The sequence below is a fragment of the Corvus hawaiiensis genome, chromosome 5, assembly GCF_020740725.1.
Source record: "Corvus hawaiiensis isolate bCorHaw1 chromosome 5, bCorHaw1.pri.cur, whole genome shotgun sequence".
NCBI lineage: Eukaryota > Metazoa > Chordata > Aves > Passeriformes > Corvidae > Corvus > Corvus hawaiiensis.
In genome coordinates, this window is record NC_063217.1 from 73,663,432 (window position 1) to 73,680,807 (window position 17,376).

The 17,376-nt window shown below is 44.6% G+C and overlaps 1 protein-coding gene across 16 annotated transcripts in view; it reads right to left on the bottom strand.

Moving 5' to 3' along the window:
- LOC125326132 (ankyrin-2-like) overlaps nt 1–17,376 on the bottom strand; it is a 277,846-nt gene that overhangs the window by 150,122 nt on the left and 110,348 nt on the right. The window lies entirely within an intron of this gene.

Here is a 17,376-nt window from a genome sequence, read left to right on the forward strand (position 1 = left end):
CGTCATCCGGGCTCAGCCTGCCCCGCTCAGCTCAACCCCACCAAAGTAAAAATAATACCACCAAGGATGCTATTTGTTATTATTCAACCTCAAGAGCTGCTTTCAGGCACTTCCTAAGACAAATTCTGAAGGCCTGCCTTGCAGATGGACAGTGCTTAGAGCTGCGGACCAACAGCGACCGAAAGAGACAGTAACAGTATGTTGCTACTTAATCCCCCCCACTCCCCAAATATCATTTGGGTTTGGAACACTAATTAGTAGCGTTAATATCAGAGACAGATGGGTCTGTCATTTCCTCATTGCTGTCCCCCGCTAAACCAGCACATCAAAGTTTTACTCCCGCCTCCCTGGGTAACTCTTATCACTATTAGCATCAAGCTTTTTATTCATCAAAACAGGACACAGGTAGATCAAAAGCGCCTTTGCATTAGTTGCTAGCAGACAACTGATCCCATTTCAGCCCCCTCCAACACCACTGCTCCGGTCCCCTTCAGGCAGGTGCTGAGGGACAGGCAGGATGTGACTCCCCAGTGCAGCAGAGCTGTCTGCATCCCTGGCTTAGTCACCACCCCAGAGTCACAGGGACGTGGCAGCTCACCGACAGCACCCCTGAGCCCCACCAAACCAAAGAAACAACTCCCTGAGCCAAGTTTCCCTCTGCAATATATTCCCTGACTTCAGGGAATTGTACTGAACGGTCCCTAGAGCCAAACACCATTAATTTCTCTGTAACATAGCCCCACCACGGGAGTGACAGACATCCTGAGAGCTCTTCACGTGACAGCAGCTCATAGATCAGCCCAAATTCCCCCCTCACGAACTGTGGTACCCACAGAACTCGGTGGTCTCCAGTTCATGTGAACCAGGACCATTTTACTGTCACCATGGAACTAATCCTCATTGATGACTTCCATTACTACTATAAGGTTTCACTTTGAGAATATCATGGACCAAATTTTCACAAAGGATTATATATGAAAATGACAAAGCACTACAAAAGCATCTTTAAAACAGGAATCTATTTTGTGTTTAAGCCAGTGATCTGTGCATTCAATCAAAAGCACATGTCCCTAGTAGAAGGAGGCATGGCAAGTAGCAGGGCAGGGAGTGCCAGCCCAGCTTTTTCTGGCTCCTCTGTTCGTACAGGCTGACTTTTTCCCAGTTGCTCCCATTTGTGGAAAACTAGGCTACACAAAGCTAATGGCTAAAACACAAGTGGCTGCAGCAACAGCCACCAGAATAGAGAGGTGGAGGCAGCCATGGGAATAAAATAAAGGGGGGAATTGGAATCCTTTATAGGACTCTGGCACACCTTGTCTTCTGAACATTGTATGAACCTCACAAGTAGCATCACTTGTAAACCAGAAATTAACAGCTGGTAGTCTAGAACTGAACTTTCCTGATACCTTTCCAACCTTTTCATGGCATCTTAAACAAGAAGTTTGAAAATAAGATCAAATCACAAGCCACCACACTTAAAAATCCCAGTCCTAGTCCTAGGACCCTAAATCATGGTTCAAGGTGTGTAAGCCATTAAATAGTTAAATCCCGCTACACAGCGCACACAGTAGGGTTTGATACACAGAAGGGTTTACAGCAATCATTATTATTAAACCATTTGTCATCTTTTGATGATTGATACATGCAGGCTCATCACCTCAGTGTCAAATAATTATTCTTGCAGAAAACTCGCTTAAAAATTAACCAAGGACTTGATGTACTTTCTCACCCTGGCTACACAAGAGAAAAACATCAGACACCGGAACCGAAAAAAAGTGAAGTTCAAGTTGGTGCCAAGTAAAATAAAATGATTCTTTATAGGATTACTGGTAAAGAAGAACTTCAGGCCAGCTCTATGAGTTGGCTATTATGTTCCACAAACATTTTCTCCCTAACCTCAAAGGGACATAAAAATATTTCATTATTGTGTGCTAAAAAAAAAAAAAAAAAAAAAAAAAAAAAAGGAGTGACTTTCAATAGATTATTTTAGAAAGAACATATCTTGTCTGGGGAGAAGAACATAACGTATGTATCAATGTTTGACACAGCTTATGTCCCTGCAGGAAAGAAGTGTTCTGTTTTAAGACAGATTTTCCTAAAAAAAAAAAAAAAAAAATAGAAAAAGGCTTGTCATTGCATTGCGTATACAGATCCTAACAAAAAGAAATCCTTCTGCAGACATCAGTCTGAAGATTACATTTTCAATTAAAAATGGAGACTGAGCAATTTCTCCCTAAACATAGAAAACGTATTGTGGAGGTGCTACATCAGAAAAGCAGAATATACAGCCATGCTGCCACAAACGGTGTGTAGGAGGGGAGTGGGAGAGTGGGCAGATGCACAATAACAGAAGAACACAGTTCCAGAAAAAGGGTGGGTTTTCTCTGAAAAGCATGTGTCATCCTCAGCTCACAATGTAGAAATACAGAACTCGTGAGATTCAACATATTCCCACTTGGGATAATAAAGCTTATAAGGCTTCAACCTGTACAGAGCCCTGTGTGATCTGTGAACAGACGCCGAGTGCTGAACCTCACCATGAGATCCAGAGGTGGGGATGCTTACACTGGGGTTCCAGCTCCTGTCTGCCTGTGCACAAACCAGCATACAGCATCAGCTTCCTGAGCTGATCTGCTGATTTCACGGCCTCCGGGTTATGTCCTCAGACCTGCCCCACCAGCTGAGACAATCAGCTCCAGCACTGCAGTGCTGCAATGGCCACAGCTGTGACCAGCACCAGGCTTTACGTGCCAGCTTTCAGGTAGACAGACAATGATTTGCTGAGCAAATCAGCATTTGCACTCTATAAAAACCTAGTGGGTGAAACCCAACAGTAATTGAGTACAAGAGGAGAGGATGTAAACAAGTGATTATCTTCCCTGAAGCATATCCACTAACAGGGGTCCAGCTCACAAAAATGAGCTTCTCTCCACATAAATCATGTGGGCAGTGCAAAAAACAAAGTTAAAACCAAGCCTAGAAACCATGCCGAGGAAGTGTGACTCAAATCTGTTCCCAAAGGTACAAAAAAAGGGGAGGCACTGATGGAGTGGGGGAAGCCTTGCATGCTTCATAGCCAGAATGGAGACTGTTGTTTCCAGTTCTAAGCTCTAGTACATTCAGGAAACTGCCCGGAAATCAAAACCGGTTTCAAACAGCTAAAAATGGGAAAGGGCTGTCCTAGACAATAGTTTGGCAAGGATGAACACTGGACAACTCAACATTTTGTCTACGGTTGTGGAAAACCCCTCTGGACAAGGCAGATTACAATTCCATAGGGGAATCAGGCTCCCTCCAAAGCGATGCCCTGCCTAACGTGTACACGATAATCCACAAGTACATCCACAAGATATTTTGCAAATTTGCAACAACCATTGTCTCTGTCCCTATGAATTGTGCACTGATTTAAACTTCTGCTCCTTGCTGAGAGGCAGGACAGGTTAGGCCAGGCCTGGAGGTGTGCACACAGCTCACCTCCACCCACAAGCACGGATACTGACCTCCCCTCTGCTGCTATTCCAACCCAGCTAAGTGGCAGAGGTGGGCAGCCTTCTCCCTCTGCTCAGGAAGCTCTTCCCTGAGTACCTCCTCTTGAGGGATGAGGATGGAGGTAACAAATGTTTTGATAGGCACAAAACCACTTGGAATGACAGGGCAGAGTAACAATGTACTTAATTCAACTCTTTATTCAGAGGGATTGCGTGTATTAGCATATCCGGCCGTGTCAGTACCTACAGAACTAGGTATTCCTAGAAAAGCAGCAAAATAATCCTTGCAGAAAGTAAAAGCACAAAGCTAACTGTGGAAGCATAGGTACAGTTATAAATGGCCTCCTGTCTTGCTCACTGCTTAATCCACACCCTTAGTTATTAATCACATACTAGTAATTCTATAGGTACCTAACTCTAAAAGTACAGTTACTCTGGAAGTGAGTTGGCAGTCACGTACCCATGCTGTATAGGTTTCATTTTATATTTACTGAGAGAAAAGATATCAAGGTTAAAAGAAAAGCTCTACACTCTCTCATTCTTATTTTACAGAATATGCAAAGACAGTATGTTCCTCAAAGTTCCATGCAGGAAATTAGTGTCACTGAACTGGAACTGAGGATATTTATATATAAAACTATGTCCTGCCTCTTTCTGTACCTTGAGTGTATCTATTTTTTTAATTGAAAAGCAAGCAATACCAAAGAAATGAAAAAAGGCAAGTTGAAGTAAAGATGGACCTAAATCAGAACAGTCTTAACATCTTTCCCTTCTTTTCTGTTAGACCACATAAATCACAGCACCAAGAACATACCAGAGATGATACAGTAATATTTCAAATACCACACCCCCCCTTATACAGTGGGTTTCTGTCTTGAAGGTGTTCAGTTCAACACTGACAAACTTTAAATGCAATTAATAATTTACCCGGGGGAAAAAAGAGACCCTGCTTAGCTACCTTCATCTTGGGAGAGTTACTGAGAATAGTCATCCGCTCTTATAAAATTATTTCTCCTGTATTATGGATGAAGAAAATGAGATATGATCCTAGTAACATAAGAACAGTCACTGTGGCATGAGACCAAAGTCTTCTGGCTCCAACAGTGGTCAGAAATTGGGTATCTAACAAAGGGTAGAAAAAGACAAACATGGATGATAATTTCAAGTACTCCAGCAGCTTCTGGTTGTTTCAGACTGCTGGGCATCTGTGCCGGGCATTTCCAGTGACACAGCCATCCTCACTGGCTGTTTTCCATGAACTTGTGCAGCCTCTCTCTGAACCGTTCTGAGATTTCAGCACCCACAACGTATGAAAGCTGAGTTCTGCAGCTCAACTACACATCCAAAGTACCACTGTCACAGGTGAGTGCTTACAGACCAGCAAGGAGGCAAGATAAGATAATTGCCATTACAGAATCACAAAAGTCCTTGCAGTCAGCCTTTGCTGGCGGCCAAGCTGTGCCATGGCAAAGAAAGGCTTTGCACACACCAACAACTTCCCGAACACCAAGAGAAGTATGTAGGAAGGCCCTTCAGAGACTGATGTCTCCGGTTTAAAGAAATAGCCTATGAGGTAGAGGCATCCCAGCTGCATCCAAGTTGGCAATTCAAGCATATTTGTTTCATCAGAATCCCAAATAAACTAAAGACAGATATTTCTCGCAAGAGTGCCCATCCTGTGGTTTTCCAGTGACCACTAAGCTGCATTAACTCCAAATATTGCTCCACTTGTATTTGTTTTCATATTGGTTGAAAATATTGATGTCACATTCTATTTTAACTAAGTCAAACAGGGCCTCTTGCAATAGCTCACTAAGGGCAACAGCAGACATTTTATTGATTTCAATGGGTTTAGGAACAGGACCTTGATTATTTAATTCAACATTGCAACGTGCCTTCTCATCGTCCGTCCTGCCCTACCTGCTTTCACCTTTGATTATTGTGTCTGGTTCTGATCTTGTGAGAGCAGGAGCTGCTGTTAATACAAAGAAGGATCCAAGGGACCATCCTGAAGGTGCTTTAGACCTACCAGGTCTGATTCCCAAAGTGTACACTGCGTTGCCCAGGCTCACTCCTCGCATGCCCTCATCCCCGCACTTACATTGCTGGATCTGCTGAAGAGGGGCAGGGCCCCACCTTCTGCAGGTGCAGCTTCCCAGCCTGGTGTCTGCTGCACTCACACCACCGGGAAGGTGACCTGCAGCCATGAGTAGGGGATCTTGCTGGGGGTCTGCATTCATCCTGCTGCTCCCCCACAACCACCTAGTGCCACAGACAAGTGCTCCAACAGCCTGAGGGAATGCTCCTTCTCTAATCCCGCATCCTGAGACAGGACATATTTCAAGCTTAAGGGTAATTACCTGGGAAAAGGTCACAAAAAGCAAGTTACACACTGAAAGATACTTGCGTATATTTCATTTGTGTCCCTAATGGATCAATCCTACCACTTCTAATTTAAAAGTTCTATTACTTGTTTTCCCAAAAATAAGGGGAATATTGTCAATGTCCAGCTTAAGGAGTGAAAAGAAGGGCTCTTCATTCTAACCCCACTGACCTACCTGATGTAGTAGTTCATTCCATTCAGAAATTACGCTGTTACAATAATGCGGCTGGACTACAGTGCGGTATATAGTTTAAACAGTTTAACAGAAACATCTGTTGATTTGGAAACATAATTCTGTTCTCTCAAAGCCAAGAGAGTGATTTAAATAAAAATAATTTTACCAATTATAATGATATGAAAAATACTTATGCCAGGGCAACAAAAGCTTAGAACAGCAAAACTGACTTGTTGGCCACAGGAAGCCTTAAGCCAGTGTGACCCACATCTCATCCACTTTAAATCCTTTCAGTTGCAGCCTTGCTGCTACACATAATCAGCTCTGCTTAAGCATCCTTGCTGTTACATGTAGAACTGTGCCTGCACTTCAGTGTTGGACTAGGTCACATGGGTTCATGTTTGAATGGGCTCTACCTAGCTCAAATTCAAAGGTTACCTGCCCATAGTGATCAAAAAAAGGTTTGACTGATTGCTACTTACACAGTTATTATTTTATATTCATGCATATGGATTTTCCCAGTGTTTCTAATAAGAGAAGACCTGTCTGATACTTATTTATAAAAACACAAGATAACGTTTTGCACTAAGGATTCTCAAAAGCTCTCAGATGCTATTTTTAGACACACCCCAAATTAACAACCATAGTAAGCACATGAGCATATACAGCATTTTTTCTAAGCTAGATGTTTTTCACCTTTACCTCACCACAGAAAGAGGGCGAGATTCCTTTCTTTTTGGAGTCTCTCCCCCCACCAAATAACTTCAGTGGTCCCAATGTGTGACCAAACCAATACAGACATAGCATTATTGCCTATGGAATATTGAACTCCATATACACTGCCAAACAGTGCCGTTGGCAGACATTTCTTTGGAAAGGACAGCAAAAGAACGCACGAAATTCGCTCCAAAGTGAATCCCAAGGCTGGGCGCTTTCTGCTCCCCTCGGGCACCCTCGGCAGAGGTGTCTCGGTGCCTTTGGCGTAGCACCCTGGAGAGAGCCCAGCACCCTGGAGAGCGCCTGGGGCGGGGACGCACCGAGGCACGGAGGGGAAACACCAGGAACGCAAAGCCGACGGGTCGGGAGCCGCTGGGGACACGTCCTGGCCCCCCTCCGCACCCACTGAAAAGTCAAGGTTCAACTCTAAGAAGGTTGCTTCCTGTGGCACAGGCTTGTTTCTGCTGGAAACATGGAGGCAAGTGAAGCACAGTGAGTGTTGTGCCTCCCACCAGGAGGGCCTGGGGAATGGATGGCAAACGATCCCCCTCTGCTGGTCAAGTAATGCTAAAGCAGCCGTGGATTCACATTTTATAGAGTCACACAACGACTTGCGTTGGAGGCCCCTTAAAACCCCTCCAGTCGCACATCCTGTCATGGGCAGGTACACCTTCCATTATCCCAGTCCCTTCCACTAGCCCCGTCCAACCTAGCCTTGGACACTTCCAGGGATGGGGCAGCCACAGCTGCTCTGGGCACCCTGTGCCAAGGCCTCAGAGGGGTGAATTTCTTCCTACTATCTAGTCCAAAATGACCCTTTTCTCAGTTTAAAGCCATTAGCCCTTATTCTAGCCCTACACGCCCCTCTCCAAAGTCTGTCTCCAGCTCTCCTGTAGCCCATTTGGGCTGAACAGCCCCAGCTCTCCCAGCCTGGCTCCAGAGCAGCACTGCTCCATCACTGAGCATCTTCATGGTCTCCTCTGTGCCTGCTCCAACAGGTCCATGTCTCCTGTGCCAGGCCCCTCAGGGCTGGAGGCTCCTAGTTGGGTCTCACAAGAGGGGAGCAGAGGGGAACAACCAGCTGCCTTGACCTGCTGGCCACGCTTCTGACACAGCCTGTGACAGCTCTTTCAGTATCAAAGCAGCCCAAGCACAAAGTTTTGGGATGGCTGAAACACAGCCCTGTTTTAGGGTAAGACAGAACAAGACGCTCCCTGTAGCACAAACACTGTGAAGTCCTTGCTATCTTTGTGCAGTCCAAAGATACAGACTACGGGGCAATTTCTAGAGGAAGCACCTGAGAAGATCCAAACACCCAAGGCAGCAGAACTGAAGACACATTTTCCCTACATGGCAGATAAAAGGCAGAAAGCCAGGTCTGAACACCAAACCCAGCAACAGGCCATGGGCCTCTCACCAGGGTACAGGGCACTGCTGAAGGGCCCTACCTCCCTCCTGAGCTTCTGTTGGTCTTGGATCAATCATCTACACTCTTCAGTAAGCACCTGCCAGGTGACCTTTTATAAAAGCATTTCATAACCTAATACAAATACCTTTTCTAAGTACTATCAATTTTGAAAGTCATTTCTGAGTCAGCTAAATACATAGATTCCTCAGAAAGCACAGAGGATGTAGCTTTTTGTCCTCTTATGACTTAAAAACAATGCAAATCTCACTTTCAAAGACTAGCTTTTTCTTTGTCCTTCCTAAAAGTAATACTGGAGTATAATTTTTATGTTTTGGCTTCCAGGCCTGTGTTTATGGGACCATATACTGAAAAACTCCTCAAAGATACACACACACACACACAAAAAAAAGAGGTATATTTTATGCACAGCATTTTCTTTCATTGTGAACTCATCAGGTAAAAGAGCTTGTCCACACCAGTACACCTTCAGTTACGTGAAAAAAAGCATTCCCCAGACTCAAGAGATACATGGGACACACAGAAAGAGTATATTAACATGAATCTGTTCCTGAAGTACCTTCAATTTCCATTAATTCCTGTGGAAGATGAGGATGAAGAATATGTGTTTTCAAACAACTAACAGGAATGGCTCCCAATTCATAGAACAGAGGCAGTGCTCTGTCTACATTCATCGCCTTCACTTTAAAAGCAGTACCTTTCTAACAAGAATAATTTCTGAAAAACACTTTATTCCCAAGGCTCCTAGTAAGTCACAAAGACCTTACAAAAAGGGAGCTGTCTGAATCACTTTCCCAAACAACCTCTTGCTGTTATGGAGACGTGAAAATGCAACTCAGAGACCATTACCAAAAATGCCTCCTTGCAAAAGCACCCTGTAATCTGACAGGCCTGATGTAACTGGGAGCCTTGCTGGAATTCAGCTGTGTTCATGCCTTCACTATCCCTACAATATTTAGTGATTTAACATTTCATCAAGACAACAGCATTAAAAGTGACAAATAAAGACTACAGCAATTTACCCATTTCCTTGTCCTTACTCTGAAAGTCACAAAAGGGATCTCTCGCTTGGAAATCAGACATCTGGCTGATTGGGGTTAAACTGGTTGTGAACTGAGGTGGGCATGGAGCGCCCACAGAGGGCCCGAGGTTCACATCTGAGCTGGACATATCATTTGTACATATGTGGCAAAAGGGCAGATGATTCATCCACATGGGTTAAGGCTGAGCTCTGCATTGGAAAGGGATAAAGGCAACAAGCAGACAATGTTACAAAGATGGACAAAAAGAAATGTCTCTGTCTAGACCAAAGACGTACTTCATCCCAGGCTTTCCCTCAGTTTTCCAGCCTCAAGCTCTTGCAAAGAGCAAAACAAGCTTTTATCTCCAAAAACAAGCTTTTATCTCCTACCATAACCCAGCACTGGATTACAGCAGCATTTTAATTCCACCCTGCCCACTTCATGCTCCTGGAGAACCTGTGAGCAGAGTGTGTAACAGAGGTAATCCTCTCTCCCAGCTCACAGAGCTGCCAGACTGAGAATTCCTTTCAAGACAAGCTGATGGCAGAGTTATACACAGGCTGAGTTTCACAGCAGGAGTTAACTGGCCTGAATGGAAAAGGCAGAAGCTGGACTTTCCTGTGAGAGGTAACTGAAGACCAACACTAGCTAACATTTAACACATGACCAGGGATGTGAGAAACCTAGATTTAAAATCCCAGGTGTCCTATCCCCTCAATGAATTAATGGCCCAATTAAAACACTTATTTATGTAAAGTAGAACACCTCCCAAAAAAGAAGGAGCAGAGTAGTCAGGCACTAATATATTTATTTGGGACTTCAGAAACCTCTCTGAACCCAAAATCTCCAAGTAAAGCCACAACCACCATTCTTTTGACAGAGATTTGACACCATGCAATGGAGCAGGCTGTCACAGTACCGAGTCAGCCAACACATCCATATGGCCGAGCACAGTGGTCAGATGTAAAAGCAGGAAAGGCACCTCAGCACTTTGTGCCCCATCTTTCCGCTGGGTTAATTTGTAGCCTTGTGCTCTCATGCTTATCTGGTCTTTGTTGGTGCTGGCTTGAAAGTCACTGCATTGCCCACCATTCTATAATGCAGAGATATCATGAGGCATCATCTTTTCCATACTGAAAAGAAATATTTGCCAACTATTCAAAATCCTAAATAGAACAATACAGTCCCCAGGATTCACTTCTCTGTAACTGCAACAAGCCAGCAGTCAGGATTTACCAGTCCCCTCCCCTCCTTTAGGCATCTTCTCTCTTCCTTGAAGACACAAGGATGCACAGCAGAGAGTTTTCTTAATAAGAATCAGTCTTTAATTCACCATCTGAAGCGAGGGAAGGAGTGGCAGAGAGGAACCAGTATGTACTGTAACACCACAGCATCCTGCACTGCTGCAGGAGTGCAGAGGAGCCAGGAGGGAAGGAGCAAAGTTGAGCCTGGGGAGGGGAAAGAAAGGTTTGCTTAATTCTTGGGGGTTTTTTCCCCACTAATAAATGACGTTTTCCACGAGTGCATTGGCAACGCTGGTGCTCAGTACCACACGATGGCACTCCAGCCCTGTCTGTCCCCAGCAGCCTCAGCTGTGCCTGGTCCAAGGAAAAGCAGGCACCTGATCTCCGGGTGCCAGCACTTCACTCTGCCTTGAACTACATTCTCAGGCTTTGACAGAATTAATAGAGTCTAATACCTTAATGCAGTTTAGAGAAATAAAAAGCTGTCCACTGGATAACTGGTTTTTACTGCTCGAAATAAAAAGTACACTACTTTTCCACTAATTTTAAACCTCTCTCGGGAAAGGTCTCTTTCACATTGTCTGTTCCAGGGCAGCGAAATGGCAATTCTGCTGGCCTGAAGCACTGCTACAACTGCTGATTCTCTTCCTCTCCTACCATAACCCTGGCAGACAGGTGCTGCCAGTTCATGTTCTCCCACCTTGGAGCAAGCAGGCAAAAGAAGACTACACAGCAAACCATCCCAAGCTCCTCCTCACAGAAAGCCTGCTGTAAAACTAAGGAGAAGACTCCATGATGAACCTGATCTAGTTGACAATGTCCCTGCTTGTGTCAGGGGGTTTGAACTAAAAGGCCTTTTAAAGTCCCTTCCAAACCAAAGCTATTCTATGATTCTATGATAATACCTAGGGTATTTTAACACACTAATATGAAGGAAGATCTTCAGGCAATGCCCTGACCTCCTGGGTAAGTGCTGTTTGTCCCACGCAGGGCCTGGAGCTCTCTCCCTGGCATGGCCACCCAGGGCTCCCCAGGTGCTTTTCCTTTCCAAACACTTCACACTGCAACAAGCAGAAAGAGCAGCACAACTCAGCAGTGCTGCTGGGCACAGCCATCCCTTACGTGAACCCTTAAGTGTTAATTGCAGTGTAACAGGTGCTCACACACACAAGCAGACCATATGACCCTGACATACACGATTTTACATTGCGTTTACGATGAACCACTCTGCTTCCACTGCTCTCTGTACTACCCAGGACAGAGCACAGTGCCTCCTGCTTTTTGCACCATGATACCTTTCTCATTTCTCCAAATTTGCTGCTCTGTGGTGGTTTAACACATCGGGGAGGTTACATCATACAATCTATGGTGTAACTGCACACAGTATTCAGAGTGTTTCCCCATGGGAGAGAATAACACAGGATTTCTCACCGACCATCAGCAGAAATGCCTTTGGGATTTAGTGATCCCTTTCAACACACGGGAAGGACAAATCTTTCACTCTCAAATGCAACCCAAATTATTTTTTGCCATAAACACAGGTGCCTTGGAGAACAGTGTTTTCCACAACCTCATCATCCCCTAGAGGCAGAGAGAACTGTACCCAGCAAAGCCAGAGAAGCAACCTTTGCAAAGTCTCCTGCTGGCTTTTGCTCTGTATTATCTCAGACTAGCTGCTGCTGTGCAGCCATGTGTAAGGGGACTATTTCTAAATTAATCACACATCAAACTGCATGCGTGTGCAGGAATAGTCACTTCAGCTGCTGGTCTGTACAGGAAGGTACAAGAAACCTGATTATTGCTATTTTGTCCTTTCGTTTCTTCTCCCAAATTCATTTACTGTTGCTGTTTTAACCTGTTCCTATGCTGGGAAAAGGAATTTCTGCAACAAAAATACGCTCGGCAGGATTCTACATGTGGTCTCACCTCCTGTGACATCTTAAACTGTGAGATACGTACTTAACCTTGCACCACACAGAAATGCACCCAAGGTGAGGTGTGGGGGAAGATGCAGCTGGTAGCCTAGGAGAAGAGTGAGGGGGCTGTGGAAGGAAATGGTATCAGATGGGAAATGACATTAAATCCTTTCCATTTAGAGGAGCACAAAGAGGCACGCCTACAGCCATTTCTCTTCTCTGATCTCCTCATCAGTACAAGCTCAAATAGGAGATTAACCCCTGTGATCTGAACACACAGTGCTCACCGTGAAAAACAATGCCATGAGGAGCCCTTTATGAGTCCCCTCGAGTTGCTCTTCGCTGTTCTTGCTTGGGAGAAAAGAAGGTCCCCGCAGGTGCAGGGAGTCAACTGCACCACAAAAATCCTGATGAACAGCAGATCCAAAGTCCACATGCACCTCTTCATTGTGAAGGGTATTGTTAGAACAGCTTGTTATTAAGAACAATTTCTTATGGACTAATACAGGTACTAATAAAAAGACTTCTCGCATGACATCATGCAATGGGCATGAAACAGCGCACAGAGTAAGAACATTCAGGTTGCAAAGACAAGGACTTAAAACCTGAAAAATTCCCAATCAAGGCCATAATCTTTATTCAGCCCCATTACACACATGTCCTGTGACATAATCTGTAATTAAGGATCACTTACTATATATTTGTGAGACCTCTGCCCCCTTCAGTGAGCAGGCCCAGGCAGCACACACTTAAAAAACAGCTTTGAGCACTTATTTTCTCCTTGATGCTCAATGGGTGGCAGAATGACTTTCATTCTGCATGATAAACCTGATTACTGAAGATTAAATTATTAATTCCCTCATCGGCCTTCCTGTAGTTTTCTCTATTTTATATACATATATATACGTATATACGTATATAGCTATCTATCTATAATAAGTACTAATGCATTTATTTTCAAGAACAGCTTTGGGACATGAAAGGCACTTCATCTTCAATTTACAAGGCCAAATGTACCCTCTAATTTTTCCTGCACCAACCAGAAACACTTTGAATCTTATTTTTCAGGATATATTCATTACATGTAGCTTTTGTACTGCAAAAGTGCCATTTCTATGGGCTTCTACTGCTATAATGGAGGCTCAGAATTTGGACACGTAGACCCTGAATCACGAGCCGCGCTATCAAATAAAAGGAGGGAACACGTAACTGCTGGCTGCCCTTGAAAATGCAAGCTTTCCCATGTGAGCAGCATCACACAGGACCTCTGAGGAGAACAAAGTCAGAATCCACATCGCCAAGGTAGTGCTCAGTTTCCTAAATGTCCAGTTCTGCTCTCTTCCTTATGATGCCACATCTTTGGCATCCCATTTCCAACACAGCCCACACAAGAACGCCGCTGTCCCCTGACTATAAAACTCACGTGTAACTCAGGTCTAGCTGTGCCCTGTAAAAGGCATATTTATCACAGAAAAATAGAGCACAACGTCACCACCAGAGGTCTGCATCGGAGAACACACCCCTTATTTCTGGCACTTCTTCATCTTTATGCACAAGTGTCCTCAGACTTGCTCCTGGGAATGCCTGGATGCTCAGAAACGCTGTTATACTTGACACACCAAATGTCAGGCTACCATGTCACCAGCCAGCATCAGCAGTGTCACCATTTGTACCTGTACCAGACTGCACCCAGGAACTGGTGAAATACAGAATACACCTCAGATGAGACAGTTAAAAAAAACATACAGAAAGGGCATAACCTCCCATCAGCAAGCACTGTACATAATGCCAGCTTGGCACCTGCCTTCCAAACCAGCTCCTGGATTCAAGGACACCTATTGACATCTCCTTATGCCTTTTGGCAGCAGTGCCATCATCCTTCTTCCTCAGTGCTTTACCCTTGCACACAGCAGTATTTCCCCACACCCCTTCTCCCAGCCCTATTCCACACCCAGGGTGTCCCTGCTCCACCCTCCCCACTGGGTTTTTATCAGATGTCTCCAGGCGGCGCTTGATGTTTTGCAGACGATCAGAAAAGCTCGGCTGCAGCCTGCTTAAGCTCATCCTTCGTGGATTCCAGCACCTTCCCTCTTCCCGGCAGCAGCATAACAAAGGCGGGTCCCGGTGAGGACACCCGGGGACCCGCAGCACAGCTAGCACAGAGCAAAGGCCCCGACAAAAGGCAGGAGGAGCCTGTGAGCCAAGGGCACGGCCAGGCCAGCAGGGATCGGCGGCGGGGCTCATTCCGTGCGCATTCCCTGCCCCTGAACACACGGCATCGTTAGGGCGGATCGCTACTGCGGAGAGCCCCGGTCCCCATAGCAACCGAGCCTGCGATTCTGCGTGAGCCGGGCAAAAAGCGGCCCCGCGCACACTGCGGGATTGACACGGGATGCGCCAACGAGCTTCGCAGGATTCCCAGACTCCAAGGACCTGCATACCGAATGCTTGGCCACATCAATGTGCCACACTCCTACAAATTCCGCACATCTGCCTCTGCCAGCTAGCACTGGTGTAGTATGAGGAATAAACACAGCAGGGAGGGACTGTGGTCCAGAAGCTGGAGAGGGAGCAGACACTTGCAGGGTGTTTCTGGCTCATCTGCTGATTTTCTATTTCTCTTCAGGCAAAACATATTGCAATTCTGGGAAAATGCGTAGAGTGCTACATTCTCTGTGGTTTTTCCAAGCACTCTGATAACTTCAGCAGATAAATATGTCTACAAAAGTAAGAAACCTCTGACAGCAGATATGTGACTGTATTAATGCACACAGGTAAAAATAGAAAACCGAAGTTCCATACACCTACCATCCCGCAGATTAATTTTTTTAGCACAAACCTCCACTTCCCAACACCGTTTTTTTCCCCCTACTCTCCAAAGTGGGGGAGGCAAGTGGGTGTCCCCTCCATCCACACCTTCCAGAGCATTACAATACTTACTGTAACATCTACACAGCATAATAAACTGGCTACATTTCTTCTCCCCCTTTGCTTTGCCGACTTTATCAGCAATAGCCGTTTCCACGTAACTGCACTACTGAAACACCATAAAACAAATTGCTCCATTGATACTGAGTAACAACACTACTTCCCCCCCCCACCTCTCCCCCCACACAAAAGCCATGCCCTTCCTGGAAAACTTCCTGGATAATATCTGTTGATTTAGATTCTTGTTGTAGTCTGGATTCTCTGAAATATTGGGTAGATTGTTTTGTTTCTTTACTCATAGAAGCCAGTTTCTGTCTGCCTATACACACAGACATCTGTATTCATATTTACTTAAAGCCTCTGCTAAATAATCACTGATCAGAGTAAAAAAACCAGTGGAGAGATGCAGAAATTCCTGAAGGATGTTGCCTTCCCTGTTCTTAACAGGTAGCTTGCTTGTCCTGTCACGGACCCAACACAAAACTGAAATACCTAATTCGGCAAGTGCTGGGATGGATGAAGATCCATCAAAGAGTGACATCTTGAAAGAGGGTAAAGAACAAGACAGTTGGGGTACAGGGCTGTTGTGAAGTACAATAGATAAGAAGGCTTATTTCTAATTGACCCAGGGCTCAATCCAGAAGAAAATGAGTTCTTGCAGCCTTACCAGCTTTATTAAACTCTATTTCTACAGAAGCCTCCCATAACAAGAGTCTTAAAATGCATTAGTAAATTATAATTAGGGATTTCTTATCTCTTTTACATGCTTACAAATTAAAATCCAGCTAAGTCAAAGAAAGGCTTCCATTGACCTAGAAGGCTTTGGAGAATCTCCCTATAATTTTCACTGATGGTACCAGGAATTGTGTTTACAAAGGGAAAACAAGAAGCTAAGATTTTGCCAAGTGAAAACCACAAAGTGTGGGGAGTTCTTGAGCATCGTTTTGTGAACCAGAAGAGCACGTGGAAGAAAGACAGCTTTGTCTCACAGCAAAAAGCAAGGAGAAAACTCTATTTCACAGTAATTAGTAACATGGGAGCTCAGAGAGCTCAATTAAAGCCAGTCCCAAAGCAGCCAGGCCAAGCACTGACTGTGCACGGTCGTATCACTCACCTGGAATAAACAATCTGCCCAGAATAGTAGGCTTGTGGTAAATGTTTCCTAACACACACGTTACCCTAAGCCTATTTACTTTACCCATTAAAGGCAGGATACCTACCCACACTCCGGTGACCTCAGAGTTAGCGTATCATGGCTTAGCTCCTCAGGACAGAAAGAGCAAAGCTTAAATTTTGCAAATGGATTAAATTAATCATTTTTACCAAGACAATTTTTTCTAACTGCGACAGACTGTATGGCCCAGCAGTGTGACAGCTGACCAGGCTCTAGCAACAGTGTCAGTACTCAGTTTCTGCGGGATTTCTGTGCATTTCTGTGTTGTGACTGGACACAAGTCAGTTTAGTTTTGGTTTTAAGTCAATAATAAAATATTTTTTTTTTTAATCTCAGAAACACATATATTATTGAAAAGTAAAATTAAAAGCTAAAAGCATGCATCTTCTGGCTCTTTTTATCTTATGCTTTTTGAAGGAACCACCCAGAACTACTTTCGAAACATCTCTTACACTCTCTGTAAGTATAATAGTATTCCACTTCGATTTTTTATTGTATCTCTAGCAACAGGTGTGGTATCACTTTGGTTAATTTATTTAGTTAATAAATAAAACCATCTAATTTACAGGAATATTTTCTAGCAGCCAGCAGCAGGATACCGAGCCATCAATCCCATGGAGATGAGGACGTGACCATGTGATGCTCAAAATACAGGTCCCTGTCTGGGGACACAGTTCATTAATGGGCCTGGGCTCTTCCCTCGGGAGTCAACAGCTCTAGAAGCTCCTACATAAATCATAGAATCATGGAACAGTTTGGGTTGGAAGGGACTTTAAAGGTCACCTGGTCCAAATCCCCCTGCAATGAACATAATTTACTGGAAAGCCAGATACCATTGGACCTTGCCTGCTTTTAGTCTGAATTGTGCTCAAATAATTTCTTCCATCTAGCAAGAATTAAATA